Source organism: Zea mays, chromosome 2, assembly GCF_902167145.1.
Source record: "Zea mays cultivar B73 chromosome 2, Zm-B73-REFERENCE-NAM-5.0, whole genome shotgun sequence".
Lineage (NCBI taxonomy): Eukaryota > Viridiplantae > Streptophyta > Magnoliopsida > Poales > Poaceae > Zea > Zea mays.
The window spans coordinates 117,958,623-117,976,161 of NC_050097.1; the positions used below are offsets into that span (position 1 = coordinate 117,958,623).

At 38.9% G+C, this 17,539-nt stretch overlaps 2 pseudogenes across 1 annotated transcript; both read right to left on the reverse strand.

Annotated features, from left to right (window-relative positions):
• Positions 1–10,200: 10,200 nt before the first annotated feature.
• LOC109944539 (leucine-rich repeat receptor-like protein kinase pseudogene) lies at positions 10,201–10,635 on the reverse strand (annotated as a pseudogene).
• Positions 10,636–10,737: 102 nt separating this feature from the next.
• LOC103646896 (leucine-rich repeat receptor-like protein kinase pseudogene) lies at positions 10,738–11,673 on the reverse strand (annotated as a pseudogene). The gene is made up of 5 exons (NR_163500.1): positions 11,585–11,673; positions 11,414–11,485; positions 11,103–11,264; positions 10,920–10,991; positions 10,738–10,819 (listed from the first exon to the last, which is right to left on the reverse strand). The product of NR_163500.1 is annotated as a leucine-rich repeat receptor-like protein kinase pseudogene (transcript).
• Positions 11,674–17,539: the final 5,866 nt, after the last annotated feature.

Consider the following 17,539-nt stretch of genomic DNA (forward strand, 5'->3'; position numbering starts at 1 on the left):
ATCGGATGAGCTTGCTTAAACTCATGAAAAGAGCGGAAGAACAAAAAGAAATGCTTCATAAGCAAGAAGACTTCCTCATCAGAAAAATTGAAGACTTAGAGAAGTTGACCAAAGAGCATGAGAAGCTAAAGTGCTCTCATGATGATTTGGTCCAAAGGTATGAAGACATTTCAATTGAGCAAATTAAAGTTGTTAATCATTCATCATATATTGCTCAATTAGAAAATAAAAATGCTATGTTCAAGAACACGATAGAAAGGCTAAATATTGAAAATCTAGCTTTGCAAGAAAAACATGATATGCTTGTGTGCTCTCATAATAAATTTGTGGATTCACATATCATGTTAGAAATGGCTCATGAGGTTGTGTTAACTAATTTGAAATCATACCAACCTCACATGTGCACATGTGTTGAAATTGAAACTATATTACCATGTGCTAACAAATGTTGCTCTCAAGAAAGCCAATCTTCCATTGAGCTAGACATTTCAGGAATTAGTGATATTTCTATCACACAAGAAAATAAAGAGCTCAAGGAAGAAGTTGGAATGCTAAGAAGGAGCTTAACTCGTTTGAAGGGAAAGTGTCATGCTCAACCTTCTCAAGATAACCATGATAATGTGGTGAAAAAGCTTGAGAAGGGGACAACCGTAGCATGCACAAAACCCCTTCAAAAGAGTACCAAGCTTTCCAAGAAGGGCATGAGCAAAATCCATGGTGAGAAAATTAATGCTCATATGATTTGCTCTAACAATGTACCTATGTGCTTCAACAAAGAAAGATCAAAGAGAAGCGATAGGAGATGCTATGGATGCAAGGAGAAGGGCCATGAAATTGATTCATGCCCCCACATGAAGAATCAAGACCTTGCACGATCAAGAAAGATGACCATCGAAAAGGATGAAAGCAAAAGGCAAATGCATTGCAAGGACAAGCATCACATTTGCTACAATTGCCGTGAAAAAGGTCATCTATTCAAGGTTTGTCCAAAGGGTAAAACTCCTAAGCCTAACTTGTCAATACATTCAAATATGCTTAGGAGACCCAAATTTGACTCTTGTGCTAGAAAGGTGATGAGTTCACCACATTCTAGGACCAAGGCTATTTGGGTGCCTAAGTCCTTATTGGCTAACCTTGATGGACCTATCATGAGATGGGTACCAAAATGTACTTAATAAGTTTTGCAGGTACCCAGAGATGATATGAAGCTTTGGGGTGCTTGAGCGGTTTAACTCAATTCTTATCTCAAGCTATCAATCTTACATTGTCTATCATTTAAGATTGACCCAAAGATGAATTGAGTTGTTATATCACTAACTTCATATTCTTCTCTAGCAAGAACTTGTGTTGTAGGGAATAAGGATTAACCTTTGTAGGAATCAAGCAAAAGGCCTACAACCAAGTGATATCCAAAGGATGGTAACAATTAACTCTTAAGTGCACATTGCTTTTAATTGGTATATTCCTTTGTGTCTTTTGTAGCCACATAGGAAAAATGAAGCACTTGAGAATGAACTTAAAAGATTTTACCTTGCTTTGGAAAGGATCTAATTATATGGTAGATTGCAACTTCATATTTTTATATTGTGACAATCTACATGCTCTAAATTGATTGTATGTATCTTGTGGCATATTTCAAGTTATTCATCATATTATTGCCATAACCTAGACATAAAGAGTATTATCCCATATTCTAAAATGAATAGAGTGCTAAGTAAGAAATTCAAATTCTTAAAGCACTTACCAAAAGGGAAATTCTCTATATGACTAGAGTTGTGAGACTAATGTTTTTGTCTAAGTGATTTATGTAGTTTCACAACATGAGAATGTGTTTCTCAAATGGAGTGTGCCATTCAATCTATGCGTACATTTTAAAATTTGAAATGAGGTTTATTGTAAAAAAATTATTTTAAAATTCATTCCTAGCTCAACTGGTTTGACCAGCTGAACTTTCTAGTTCAGCTGGGGAGACCAGCTGAACTTCTGAGTTGAACTTCAGCTCGGCTGGTATTCACCAGGAAACCCCCTGGCTGAAACCGGTTGAACCGGTGTCCAGGACCGGTTGAACCGGTCTGGTGCAGTCTGAGCCGCTGGCGCCCGTCAGTCTGACCGTTTGACTGACCGCGTCAGCTCCCTTTTTCAGACGCCTTTTCAGATGCGCCAGTACCTTTTTCAGGCGTCAGGTCACCTTTTGCAGCACTTTTTCAGTCATTTTTTTTGTCGCGTCAGGTCACCTTTTCAGAAACCTGTGCAGTACCTTTTCAGCTTTATTTTTGCAGACTTTTACTGTTTCATTTGGTATGTGACCAATAATTGTTCCTTTCAAGTGGCATTCTTTCAATTGGTAATAATCTATTTTATGAAGAAAAAAAATGTCAATATGAAAGTTAAATTCTTTTTGGCTTAAATTTGTAAATTGGTGCATAATATTAATTCACTCATCCATGTGCATTAATTTAAAAGGAATTTAATTTATGCCTTTATGTCTCATAAATGATGGTTTGTTTGCCATTCATATATAGATATCATCATTCATTAAATACTTCCTTGGACTACTAATACCTCTTTTCAAAGTGTTTTATCAACTAGTTTTAAAAGGAAAAGGAGATAACAAAAAAAGGAAGTCTCCACAAATGATGAAAAGAAGAATACTAAGGTAACACCACCACAGATAGTAAGATCTGTCAAATTGGTATAACAAATGGTACGTTCTATATGGTGGTAAGTATTCTTAGGCATAAGTTAATTCATTGCAAATTTATCATGCCTTGAACAATATATGTAATGTACTCCTCATGAGTCTCTTAATTGAATTGAAAGTGCATGTGGTAAGTCATTCAAATACTTGATGCACATATCTAGTGGGAGAACATTATATATCTTGTGTCGTAGAGAATAAGTTTCCCTTGAGTAAGTTATACTAAGACAATCCAAAATGGTAAATTTGTATCTCATTCATATGGATTGTAATCTTTGTTTTCTAAATAGCTACTCTTGATGCAGTTTAAAATTTCCTTATCGTTAAATCTAAAAGTGCATAAGAATTCTTTTTGTTGATATTCATCACATACATATGCACTAACATGGATATGATTTTGAACTATAAAAGGTACAATTAGTGATCCATACTCTCTAAACTTTGGAAACCTACAAATTGATATCTCAGGAATCTACTTCAATCGGTATCCATATGCTTCACTAGGATTGGATCACTATGTTGTAAATTCCATGCATAACTTGTCTTTATGATATGAATGCTTGTGCGACTAACCTTGATAAGCTAGGTGCACCCAAAGTCAAGGTAGGTTCATCATCAAGAAGGCAACACAACGATGTATTAATAAAAGGAGAAAAGGCTCCTACTCTTAACTCTAGTTTTTATCTATGTGATTAAATATTGACTTGAAACCATGTAAGATGGTTGTCAAGTATATGTGGGTGCCTACACAAAAAGAAAGGCCACAATAAAGATTGTGTGGGTACTCAAGGCTCTTACTACTAATCTCAAAGGACCCAATTCAAATTGGGTACCAAGATATGAGGCTTAAACTTGTTTTGCAGGATCACTCCTTCAATGGATCAAGTTGGGTGCTCGATAATGAATGTATAAATCATCTTTGGAGATAGTAGCAAGGGTGGTAACAACTGAATCTCAAGTGCAAATTATTTTCAAATCTTATCTCTTTTGTGACTTGTGTAGCCACTAAGGGAAAAGAAGCACTTGAGGATATACATCAGTTGTTGATTATGAAATAAAGGTCTAATTGGAAGTTGAATGAATATTATCATATGATGAACAATCCAAAATTATGTGACGTATTCTCTATCTAGTTAATTTGGATTTGATTCTTCTATATTAGACACACACCATAATATGGATTAAGTCATCCCTCTAGGCTTCATTGAATAACCATGCATATTATCCATGTCATTCAAAATATATTGTGCATGAGGGTTCAAGGAAATTTAGTCCATATTATGAGGTTTCTCTATTTTAGCAACTCGCTTGCCTCCCACATATAAAAGGGTTGCTAAACAAGAAACTAGTGCTTGTGCTACTAATGCCATCTCTTATGTTGAGTTTATCCATAGAAAATCTATGTTAAGAGATGGTGCTTGTTTTACATTGGATAAACCACAAGCTTAAAAGATACTATTCAACTAAAGTAAGATGAAGTTGATAAGAGGCCAAGGTATGAAAACTTTCTCTCCTTCAGTTGTTTTAGTATTCTATCCTTAGTGGGATGTTCCATAGTATAGGTTAATTTCCTTGCAATATAAAATGTTCAATAGTGCATATAACTTTGACATCAACTATATGTGTGCACTAATTTAAAGGAATTTAGTCTATCCTTTTGGGTTTCAATAATGATGATTCATTTGCCATCCACATATAAGGATCATCATTTGTGAAACCCTCCCTTGTGTTTCTAATGCTCTCTTTTCTAAGTGTTTCAATAAGGTCCTTCCAAGTGCTTTCAAGATGGATTCAAAATCCACGGATATAAGAGTCTTGGTTGTTTCAATCATTGAGTTTCAATGAGTCTCATATCAAGTATGATTGAACCAAGCCAAGATCAATGAAGTTCAAGATCGCCTGGTTGGATGAAATCCTAAAGAGAAAAGAGATCACAATGATTTAAGAAGGGAGTTATATTTTTTTGTCAACCAAATAATGAAGATGTAGTGATATATTTATATGATATCCTTCATTATGAGGTTTTGAGGTTCATATTAGCATGCTTTACCCTTCAGGATTTCAATTGATATACTTTCAATTCTTAAACTTTCAATTGGTTTAATTTTCATCATCTATGTAAAGCATGTTATGTTAAACCAAGATATAGTGCAAACATCTCCTTTAACCTCGTATTGTTGATGTGCATAAGTGTACTTTGTGTACTCTTGCATGCACAATTTGAGGGAGAGTTTAGTCTATATCTTGTGAGACTAATGAATTCTTTCAAGTTCATGTTGTGTAGTCTCACACCTTGGAGAACATCAAATGAGGATGAATGGTTCCATAGAAATGAAGAATTTCTCTTGATTGTTTGAAGAGGATAAGTTTCTCTTTGAAATGTCAAGCCTATCAAAAGCTAAGATGGAAATTCATGATTATAATGGAGACCATGTGGCGTAGAACAAAGGTGCGCCACTCCATGAACTATTGTATTACAATTGTGTATCTAGGCTCTTACATGCTAGTGTGTGCATGTATATGCAATTCCTTCAATTGGTACAATTTCACATTTTTGTACTTTATTTGTACCAAGGTTCAAATTGTAGGACTTAATCCCCTAGCCTCACAAGTCGAAGTGCATAAGTTAAACAAGTATTCATCACTTGTATGCACACATTTAGGGGGAGAATGGTCTATAATTTGAATCTTTGAGACTAACTTCATTTCCAAGTCTCTTATGTGTGTAGTCTCAAATTAGAAAGGAATCTTCGGGCAAAGACAATCACTTCCACTGCAAATTTTGATGGGTATCAAAGATTCTTTGCTCGAATAAATGTATCTTTTATACATTTCATAAGAGAATGAGTTTCTCTTTTATATGCTACTCCAACGTCATCTAAAATTGGTAAATATGTATCACATCCTTTTGGATTGCAAATGTCTGAAGTAGCATAGCTTATAAATTCTCCTGTCTAGAACTTAATTGATTAAATAGTGCACATGTTTCTTATGTTGCATGATTATGTTAAACTGATACTCCTTTTATGCCAATGGTACTTTAAGTTGCAAATAAGTACTGTCAACAGATATCAATTGAATTCATATATATATATGTGTGTGCACTAAAACTTGAGGAGAACTTAGTGTAATATGCTATTAGTGATCTATTTATCTATCAAATTGTATCAATTGGTGTTTTTCAATTGATATTTTTCACACATGATCACTAGTTGCATAATCCATACTTGTGCAATTTTCATGTTGCCTCTTGTTGTGATAAGAAAATGCTAGGTGACATCTAGACTCCAGGTATCAAGATTTATCTTTCAGTTAGTATGACAATCTTCATTTGATATCTTGGACCTATGTCACAATTATGCCAACAAGAGCTTGCAAATGAATTCTAAATCAAACACAAGTCTGGAAACCCCTTGAAAAGGTAAAATGCAAAGGTACATCACTTCATGTCACTTCTCCATTACCTTTTTGCCATCTAAGGACCCCTTTCATGATAGTGTGTTCACATCTCGCTTAATCATAATTTCTATCCTTTATCTTCTTTGTATCCTTTTTGGAGATTTATGACAAAGGGGGAGAAATTGTGCATTAAAGCTTACCTTTAGTCTTATGTAACTAAGTGTTAGAAGACTTTTAAAAAGGGGAGAAATAATTAACAAAAAGGGGAAGTCATAAGAAAAACATAAGATGAAGAAAGTTGATAAGTGCATTCCATGTCATGAGCATCACGTTTATTTTATGACACACTGCACCCTATGGATAGTATGATATAAGGTGTCTATACTTTGACCTAAATATGTGCTTTTGGCATTTGAGTACAAAAGTGTTATTTTCTGAAATGCACATATTTAGGGGGAGGAAACTATATCATAGGATTTAAAATCTTATTTATCAAATCTTATGTAAGCTTTAAATGTGTTGTCATCAATCACCAAAAAGGGGGAGATTGAAAGTGCATTCATCCCTTTTGTGAGTTTTGGTGATTTGGATAACAACACATTTAAAGGTCTAACGAGTTTGCTAAGTGTTGAACAGGAAATTCAGTATGATGAACATACTTGAATAGTGTATAATGATCAGTGAACAAAGGTTCAACACGAGGTTATATAACCAATGAGACAATGCAAATGGATATAATATGATCTCTATATTGGTTTGAATATATGGACAAGACCTGAGAAATCACTACATACATATGACCAGAATAGAGGACAAAGTGATTTAGAGGATTGGTCAAGCCAAAGAGAATAAGATATGAGGAATCGTGAATTGGCTTGACCATATTACTATCAGTCCATATATGCTTCTATGAGAATCAAACTAGAGCTTGATTGATCTTAACGGTTATATCTAGAAGACATTCAAGCAAGGTTCACAATATTGAAGAAATGATTCTCTCAATGGTTGATCAATATGATGTGACTCAAGAATGGCTTGATAGGGTGAAGATAGCAAGGAAAGGGCTTCGAGGAACTAAGCGAAGGTGAAGGCCAAGCGACGGCTTGTAGACCGAGGTACCATGGCTAAGGTGAAGAAGAGAGTACTTGCACTAAGTCGATGAACTAATCAGCTATGAAGAGTTATAACATGTTGATGCATCAGTAAGGTGACTTGAAGCCATGATTTGAACTCATATAAGGTGATATGGTACAAGTCACAGGGTTTGATTTGAGTTTGCTTCAAAAGGTGAGACAAAGATGTTTGTGATCCTTATGAAGCAATGCCATGGAGAAATCACACATGAGACACCAATGACTCAAGGAGTTTACTTCATTTTATTTTATTTAACTTGAGTATAGGAATCGTCGTACTATAAAGGGGGATCCAAAAAGAAGGTTGGTGTTTGCCAAAGCTCAAACCTCTCTATTCAAAAGCTATTTTTGAAAAGCAAAAATCTCTTTAACGTTCTATGGTTGACCGTGGTTAGGGTTGAGAAACCTAGAGTGTTCTTGCTGAAAAGCAGCTGAACTTCTTCAACTGCAGCTGAGCTTTCCAGCTGAACTTGACTTCAGCTAAGTTGAGCTTCTTCAGCTGCAGCTGAGCTTTTCAGCTGAGCTGAACTTCAGCTGAGTTGAGCTTTCTCAACTTCAGCTGAACTCAACTTCAGCTATGAACCTCTTTGACCATACACCAGCTGAACTTGCCTCCGGGCAGTTGAGCTGGGGTTTTCTCTCCTAAACTCACTGGTCAAGACCGGTTGAACTGGTCCTGAGGGGTAGTTCAGCTGGTCTCTGACCCCTCTGACCTCTGATCTGCAGTCTGCCAGTCAGACTGGCAAACAAGTCGCCAGGAGCTGTCAGGGGCGGTTCAACCGCCCCCCTGGGCGGTTCAACCGGTGTTGGTCAACTTTGACCAGTCTGCGGTCAGTCTGCGCGTCAGTCTGCCAGTCAGACTGGCAGACAGGCTGCCAGGCCTGCCAGGGGCGGTTCAACCACCCTAGGGGGCGGTTCAACCGGTCTCAGGCAGAAAAATCTGCCCAACGGCTAGTTTTGAGCTCCACCTATATATACTACCTCCTACCTCTCTCCCCAAAGTAGTGAGCACGATTTGAACTCCATTTCTAACCCAAGAAACACCTCCCTCTCCCTCACACACATCTCTTGCCTCTCCCATTTCAAATCTTTGGAGAGGAATATTTGAGTGAGCTTGAGAGTTGCGGTTTTTGTGCTCCATCTCTAAATCTCTCTTGCTCTTCTTCATTCGAGCTTTGGTACTACATCGAGTTCTTTGTGGATTCATTACTCTTGGAGCTTCTAGCTCCTAGACGACTAGGTGTCTCTTGCGAGTCTCCAAATCTTGTGGAAGACCACAAGAAAGTTTGTATTACCCGCTCGTTTGAGCAAAGATTATTGTGTGGGCTTGACCTTTGTGGTCGGCAAAGGGAGGATTAGGGTTGAAAGGGACCCGTCTCTTTGTGGGCGCCTCAACGAGGAAGTAGGGCACCTTTTGTGGTGTGACCGAACCTCGGAATAAATCTTGTGTCTCTTGTGCTCTTGTTCATTGTGTTTGTTTGTGTTCTTCGTTCTCTCACCCTTCCGTGCACTACAAGAAACTGGTTAAAGAACGTGGGTGAAAAACCGTCGAACTTAATGTAATAGGCCGTCGAACTTACCATAAGAACGTGGGTTTACCGACGAATATAGCCGACGGCGATTTTTGGACGAACTTAAAGAAGTAAGTTCGACGGCCCCCACGTTCTTAATGTTAAGAACGTGGGTACCGTCGAACTTAACATTAAGAACGTGGGTACCGTCGAACTTACGGTTAAGAACGTGGGTTTTTAAGTTCGACGGGGGCCGTCGAATTTTTTCCTGTATGTTCGACGGCACCCACGTTCTTAACGTTAAGTTCGACGGGTCCAGGTGGCCGTCGAACTTATGGGTCCTGCGTGGGTCGGCGAGGGCTGCCCATTAAGTTCGACGGTACCCACGTTCTTAACGTTAAGAATGTGAGTACCCACGTTCTTAACCCTTTTCTAGAAAAAAATAAATAATATAGAAATAAAAAATTAGACACACATAATAACACATACAACACAGAATATCACATACAATACAAATTTCAAACACATGGATATATGTACATATCACAAATTCACACAAGTCCAAATACATAAGTTCACAAATTCACACAAGTCCAAATATATAAGTTCACAAATTCACACAAGTCCAAATACATAAGTTCACAAATTCACATAAGTATAAATACATAAGTTCATATCCATAGTTCTCATTTTTAGTTCACAAGTTCAAACATTAGCTCCATCGCTCTCGATCAGGACATCAGATTGTTGTTCGTAGCTCCACCACTAGAATTGAGACATCTGTCCGCAAAGTCAGCGTGAGGGGTACTTTTGTGGCTTTCATGTGCTTTATGGTGAAAGAAAATATGTGTACAAAGTATAGGCATATAAGATAAGAAGAAAAAACATGTACATGCACAGTGTTAGAAATAGTAGAATGTACCTGGGCAAGGTGAGCCCAACAGTCAAGGAAACTCTCATCACACCTTAAACCAATGAGATGCTCATCTTCAGCACGCTTGTACTATCCAAGTGCTGAAAGAGTGAGAGACTGAAAAATTGAGGAAATGATTACAGTGTCCACATATAAAATTAATATGGGGAAAATAAATTTGTGTGCAGTGAGAGATCAGGTAATTAAGACAGTAATTTATGCATGCTATGCGATAGCACACAGTAAATCTAATTTTTTTAGTCACGCCAGTAGCTTGAATATAGAAAGTTTCACTCATTAGTAATCTTCAGTTTATCGCCTTTGAATTGGTAAGGAAATTCAGAATAATGATAACTCTAGATATTTAAGGATGAACTAATCCAACTGAGAATGACTGAGATTCAGGATAACATGGACCTGGACCCAATATGAGCATGTCAAATTTGTCATTTGTGTAGATTCAACGCCGTCCAGTGATGCAAGATTCCGCTTATATGCAAAATCAAACAACTTTTTTGTGAGGCAACCATTCTCACGAACCTGGAAAGAGATGAACTCATGGATGTATTAGTTGATCTCCAACGTCTCAGCTGCTTTATTCAAATCAGTTTGGGGCTGCTGAAACGGTGAAGGAGTTGTTGCTTAAATCCCTGGTTATGAAGCAACCGATTTTTCATCAGTAATCATACACAATAAAAAAAGATTGGTATGATCCGACAAAGCAGCATGGTGTCACTACAGTTAGTTTCTTACACGACATTCAATTTGGTCATGCTGCTTAGATCTGGCAACTGTCTAGTGAGCTGGTTGCTGGCCAAGTTCCTGCAGGAGGTTACATTTCTTTAATTGAATAATGGTGCTTGGTACCAGCTAAGGCAGCTGGTTGTTTAAAGATCATGGGCCACTTACAGCTCGTTCAGATTGACCAAGTTGCTGATGTTAGGAGGAACCGTTCCCTTAAGGCTGTTCCTATCTAGTAGGCTGCCAAAGATGCGAATCAAGTTAATAAAGAGGAGGGGTAAAATACAATAAACCAACGTTTGTGAAGAAGAAGAAAAATATCGTGTTTCCGTAGATCTTGTGAGATACTTACAGAACTTGGAGCGATGAAATGCCCCCTAGCTCCTCTGGTATCGGGCCAGTCAGTTGATTGCTGTCGAACAGTCTAACAAGGGTAGCAGCAAGACGAGTTAGCAGGGCGAGGGCGTGTTTTATCCATGCCTTGTGAACTGTATATATAGACTGAAAGTCTCGCGGTCGCTTACATGTGGATCAGGCTCATGTTGGAGTTGAAGAGGCCTGTGAGTGTTCCAGACAGCTGGTTCTTGTTGAAGTGGCTGCTCATACATCAGAAGTTCAGAACATAGGAGTATTTACAGAAAATGAAAATGGTGGCATTGGGTACATTTTGATACGAAAATCACAAACCAAGATTGACATTGACTTACAAGTGCTTCATGTGGGTAAGTTGGTCGAGCCCCAACGTTGTTGCTGTGGAGACCGGGATATATCCAGTGAGCTGATTGTCAGCCAGATCCAGCCAGAAGAGGTTCGAGAGTAAACCGAGCGTAGGGGGTATTGTGCCAGTAAACTTGTTTGAATTCAACGCCCTAGAGAGAATGTGCGGCAAAACCACCAGTTCAGACGTTCAGTCTATGCTCCAACAAATCACAAGGACTGAAGACAGAACATATCTTTTTTTTTCTCTCTATGGATTTTCCATTAGAACAAATAATCAGGGTAGTAGTTAGTTGATTACAGGAGCGAGAGCTACTGCAGGTTGCCGAGTTGTTGTGGGATGCCTCCGGTGAAGCTACAGCCTGCCAGGATCCTGAGATATATATATAGTTCAGTTAAGCTATGGTGATTTTGTGTGTTAAGGTAAGGGAAAGCAGGACCAGAAATGGAGAGTAGTGTAGTAGCGCCATACAGCGTGGTGAGCTGCGCGAGGTTCCCAATTGTAGCAGACATTCGGCCGTTGAGACCGAGGTTGAAGGAAACGTCCCTGCAGGTGGCTATGCTGTGAGATAGAACACTTTTTTCCTTCCTCGCTATTGTTAAAGTAATTCATAGCATTAACCACTAATCTGGCTATAGCTCGAGCGTAGGCCACAAGAGTTGCAACATCTACTCCCTTAACTCTCTATGCATCTCTAGTTCAAGCTCCAATTGCTCTGCTTCCTCCCTTAGGACCCGCTTCCTCCTTCAGGATCCAGAACCTGCAGGAACACAGACTTGTGTAACCAAAACTGAGCAATAACAACAATAAATATCAAACTGAAAGAATAGATTCTGGAGTTGTAGACTGAGGAGCACCACCATATTCCATCAGAGTGGAGGCAACAAAAGATCTGGATTAGCCAAATCTCTTCTCCAAGCTCATTTGAGACATACGAAGTGATTTCTCATCATCACGTCTAGCTCCTGCCATATTATACCCTGCATTGCAACGGTTTCTATATATTATATAAATAAATCTTATTTAAATAAGATAGTTGTTCAAACATGTTCTAATTTGGGAGGTAGATCCACTCCTCTCCTTTGCTTTGTTTAACAATGAACGGATGGTCCTAAACTGAAACTGCAGGTTCAGGATAACAGAAAGTACGAATGTAGATAAACTTGCCTATAAAAGACTACTATAATATAAATAAACTTGTGTATGTCACATTAGACGGTAAAGAAAAAAACATGAAAAGGAATCTATCAAGTATCAAGTAGTAGGTTTGAATTAGTAGTCCATTAAAACTAAGATTGCAGATATGATATTATATATGTAGCCGGAAATGATCTATAACATCGATCTCACTTTTCATCAATATGGTTAAAGGAGCCAAGCAGATTAAAGGAATGTTCATGTTCCAAATACACCTTACCTGAATGCATCAGAAGTACTCTAGAATTAAGCTATCATATCACAACTTCACTATTTTCCTTTGAAAACTATCATAAACTATAGTAATGAACGCTGGGCACAATTGGAGTTTACATTTTTTTATTAAAAATGTTTCAGATATGAACTTAGGCATATCTATCACACGATGGTGTGCGCAAGTAACTTCTGACTATTTGTTCCTCGTTTAGCATTCTGCTCGAATGCTCCCGATTAATCAATCAAAGGTGGGCGCCACCCCCGTTTATTTCAAAAAAAACTTAGGCATATCAGCCAGGGTGGGTCCAAGTTGAAAGACCAAAGTATTCCAAGAATAGACAGATATGGATGCATTCGCAGAATGTGGTATTCCAGCTCTTCTATAAATAACTCAATAGTCAATACTACGCCACAATTTCCTAGCATGTCTAGAAGCACTGAAGCAATCATGCTCATGGTTTAGACTTCAAATTATGTAAACCGTCTCTAAAATGATCTTCAATTGCACCTGAACAACTCAATGAAGTCTAAGAAAAACAGAACCATGCCTGAATCTGAAAACTGTTATCCAAGTAGGCTACAAAATATCTCTGCTATAGTGCTACTTTATTTTTTTTCCAAAAAATAGTGCGACTCTCAAATGACAGACCGATAATTCGATCAAACAATTCATTACTTCATATTAAGCACAGAGCCAAGTATCATACTCATAAAATGTGTAACACCAAAATGCCACTTTGCAATTTAGTAGAGATGAAAGAGACATGAACTTGTACCTTCACTATCACAGTGAGAATATGTCGGGGCATCAACACCGTTCAAGTATGCTTTCACCTCTAGAATTCGGATCTGGCAGCCGTAGGCGCCACATACACCTCAATACCGCGGGTCCTGCCATATAGAAACCAAAACGGTGGCCGGGGATGGGCGCCGCCACGGCAGCCGCGCGGAAGGGGGACGGGCCAGAGACAGGAAAGGACGGGAACGAGAGGCGGCTGACGGCTGCGGAGGAAGGATCTGGACACCGGGGATGGGCGCCGCCACGGCAGCCGCGCGGAAGGGGGATGGGCCGGAGACGGGCAAGGACGGGAGTGAGATGTGGCGGAGGTCCACCTCGCCGAAGGTGAAGTACAGCAGCGGTCCGGCGGTGCGGGTCCGGAGGTCCGGCGGCGCGGCTTGCGAGTCTGTGTTTGGCGGCGGCGGCGTGGAGGGGATGAGAGCGTGTGAGAGACAGTGTCCGCGGGTTTGGGGTTTTGGTTTTTTAGTTAAGTTCGACGGTTTCCTGCTGGCCCACGAACTTAAATTAAAAACGTGGGTACCCACGTTTTTAATACGTTAAGTTCGACGGTTTTAGCCAGGCCGCACGAACTTAAATTAAAAACGTGGGTACCCACGTTCTTCGTCAAACCCATGAACTTAACTCAAATAAGAACGTCGGTACCCACGTTCTTAGTTTGCCCCACGAACTTTTGTCAGTTTCTTGTAGTGGTGAAAGATTTGTTCATATCTTTTTGGTGTGTGGATTTTGAGAAGTGCCCTTCTCAGATCTACTACTTTGAACCCTGTGGATCATTTAGAACATCTCATTTCTAAAGTTAACCGGGTGAATTTCGAGATCAATTCAGTTTTATCCAGTTTGCTTCTAGTTTTTGTTGAAAAAGTTTTAACTTGCCTGTTCACCCCCCTCTAGGCAACTTTCATATGTACTCACGTCTCAATATTCTTGTAGAGGAAGTGAATGGCTTAGGGCTTACTCAAATCTCACAACCGGATGTTGTGAGGAAGATTCTCAGTGTCCTCCTAATTGACAAATATGGACACATTGTCACTGTGCTGCATCAAATGGATCTTTCAGTTACCACACCTACACAGATATTGGGAAAGATCAATGCTCATGAGATGTACATGCACATCAATGACAAGGATGAGTCATCTTCCAAAAGAAAGGATTTGTCTCTCAAAGCAAATCAAGAAAGAAAAGGAAAAGCTAAAGTACAAATTGAGGAAGAATCCTCAAGCGATGATGACCTTGATACTAACATTGCCTTGATGGTGAGGAAGACCACCAAGATGTTAAAGAAGCTCAACAAGAAGGCATCAAATTTGATTCAAGAAAGAAGAAATTCTTTTCCAGCAAAAGAAAGCCCATTTCTGAGATGGATTGCTACAACTGTGGAGAGCTTGGTCATCTTGCTCATCAATGTAACAAGCCCAAGAAGAACAAGTTCAAGGGTAAGAAAGAAGATGACAACGATGATGAGAAAACGGAAAAGAGATTCTTCAAGAGGAAGGATGGGAAGCACAAGAGGTTCCACAAAAAGAAAAATGGAAAGGCATATATTGTTGGTGACTGGCTCAGTGACATTGAGTCATCAAGTGGATCTTCTTCAAGTGAAGAAGAGAATGATGAAAAGTTGCCGCCATCGTCGGGGACTTCTCTTCACCACCACCATCGCCATCATCGACTTCTCACCTGTGCCTCATAGCTAGAGGTGAACGGAAGGTACAAAATGATATTGATATTACTGATGATAGTGATGAGGAACTTGCTTCAACTTCCTATGATGAACTAGCTGACTTGCTTAAAGAATACACTCAAATCATTAGGAAGTCAAAAGCTAAATGTGATAAGTTGAAAAATGAAAATGAATCTTTGAATGCCAAATATGACATAGTTATGAAAGCTAGTGATGAAATGAAAGAAGAAAACAAAAATATGTCATCCACTATAAATGAGCTCACATCCTCCCTAAAAGATGCTAAGGATAAATGTGACAAGTTAAATGAAGCTAATAGGGAGTTGAAAGATAGACTAGTGAAAATCAAGGAAGACTATACTAAGATTAAATTTGATCATGATAATCTTCTTGTTGAAAATGAACTTTTATCTTGCAATACACATGAGGCTATTAACCCTGTTGTTAAGATTGATGTAGCAACCTCATGTGATGATTTGAGTCAAGGAGAGCAAACTAGTCTACATGATGAATTGACCGAAAAAGTTGAAGTCTTGACTTTAGACAACCAAAAATTGAAGAGATACCTGACTGATGCAACTACTAGAGGAAAGGTTGCCATTGAGAACAATGATCTCAACAATGAGTTGGCAGTGGATAATGAAAGGCTTAAAATGAGGTCAAGAAACTTAAGAGTGAAAATGAACATCTTGCAACAAGTGTGCAAAAGTTCAACAAGGTCCAATACCTTCAAAATGAATTGCTCATGAACACTGTCATGAAAAACAACAAGAGTGGTATTGGATACAATGCTTTTATGCAAAAGAAAGCTACTACTCAATACAAGCCAAAGCAGACTCATAAGCCTATCAAATGCTTTGAGTGTGGAAAACAAGGTCACTTTGCCCACAACTGCAAAGCCAAACCACCAACTCCCTTGCCTAAGCACTCAAGACCATTTGCTTTCAATGCTCATTATGTTCTAAGAAAAGTTGCAAATGGAAAGGTCAAAGTTACATTCCTAGGTCCACCAAGCAAGAATAGACCTAGACAAATTTGGGTTGCAAAGTCCTTGATTGAGAGAGTCACTGGTCCTATGCAATATAGGGCCCTCAAAACTCAAGCTTGATTTGTCTGTGGATGTAGGTGAACTACAAGACTGGTGGGAGCCATTGGGTTATTTGACAGTGGATGCACACAGCATATGACAGGCAACCCACGGATGTTCACCTCACTTGATGAGAATGTTGATGGACAAGACAAAATCACATTTGGAGACAATTCAAAAGGGAAAGTTCAAGGACTTGGCAAGGTGGCAATTTCAAATGTTCTCTTGGTTGCACCTTTGAGCTTCAATCTATTATCAGTGGGTCAACTCTGTGATCTTGGACTTCAATGCTTATTCACTCCAACAGAGGTTATTGTATCAAAAATGGATGATGAATCAACGGTGTTCAAAGGATTTAGATACAACAATCTCTACTTAGTGGATTTCACCTCAGAAGATGCAGATTTAAGAACTTGCCTCTTCACCAAAGCTTCACTTGGATGGCTTTGGCATAGGAGGCTTGCACATGTTGGGATGAGCACACTCAAGAAGGTATTAAAGAAGGACATGGTTAGAGGATTAAAGGATGTTGTATTTGAAAAAGACAAACCTTGTAGTGCATGTCAAGCTGGTAAGCAAGTTGCTAACACACATCCTACAAAAGCTTTCATGTCAACATCAAGGCCACTGGAACTACTTCATATGGATTTATTTGGACCTACAAATTATGTAAGTGCTGGTGGCAACCTCTACTATCTGGTGATAGTTGATGATTTCTCAAGATACACTTGGGTGTTCTTTCTCCATGATAAATCTAAAGTTGCATCTATATTCAAGAAGTTTGCCAAGAAAGCTCAAAATGAATTTGATTGCAAGATCAAGAAGATTAGAAGTGACAATGGTAAAGAATTTGACAACACCAACATTCATGAGTACTGTGATGAGATTGGGATCAAGCATGAAGTATCTGCAACATATACACCTCAACAAAATGGAGTTGTTGAAAGGAAAAATAGGACCTTGATCACACTTGCAAGAACAATGATTGATGAGTATAACACACCGGAGAGGTTTTGGGCCGAAGCTGTCAACACTGCATGTTATGCATCAAACAGACTATTTCCTCACCGGCTACTTGCGAAGACTCCCTATGAACTGCTAAATTGGAAAAAGCCAGACGTCTCCTTCCGGGTGTTTGGATGCAAATGCTACATCTACAAGAAACGCCATCACCTAGGGAAGTTTCAAAGACGTTGTGATATTGGTTTTCTATTGGGTTATTCATTAAAGTCCAAAGCATATCGAGTATTCAATCATGCCACTGGCGTGGTAGAAGAAACATATGATGTGGAATTTGATGAGACTAATGGCTCCCAAGGAGCACTTGAAAATCTTGATGATGTAGGTGATGAGCCGCTTAGGGAAGCAATGAAGAACATGCCAATTGGAGCTATCAAACCAAAAGAAGATGAAGAAGATGTGCAAAACATTGACATGCCTTCTTCATCA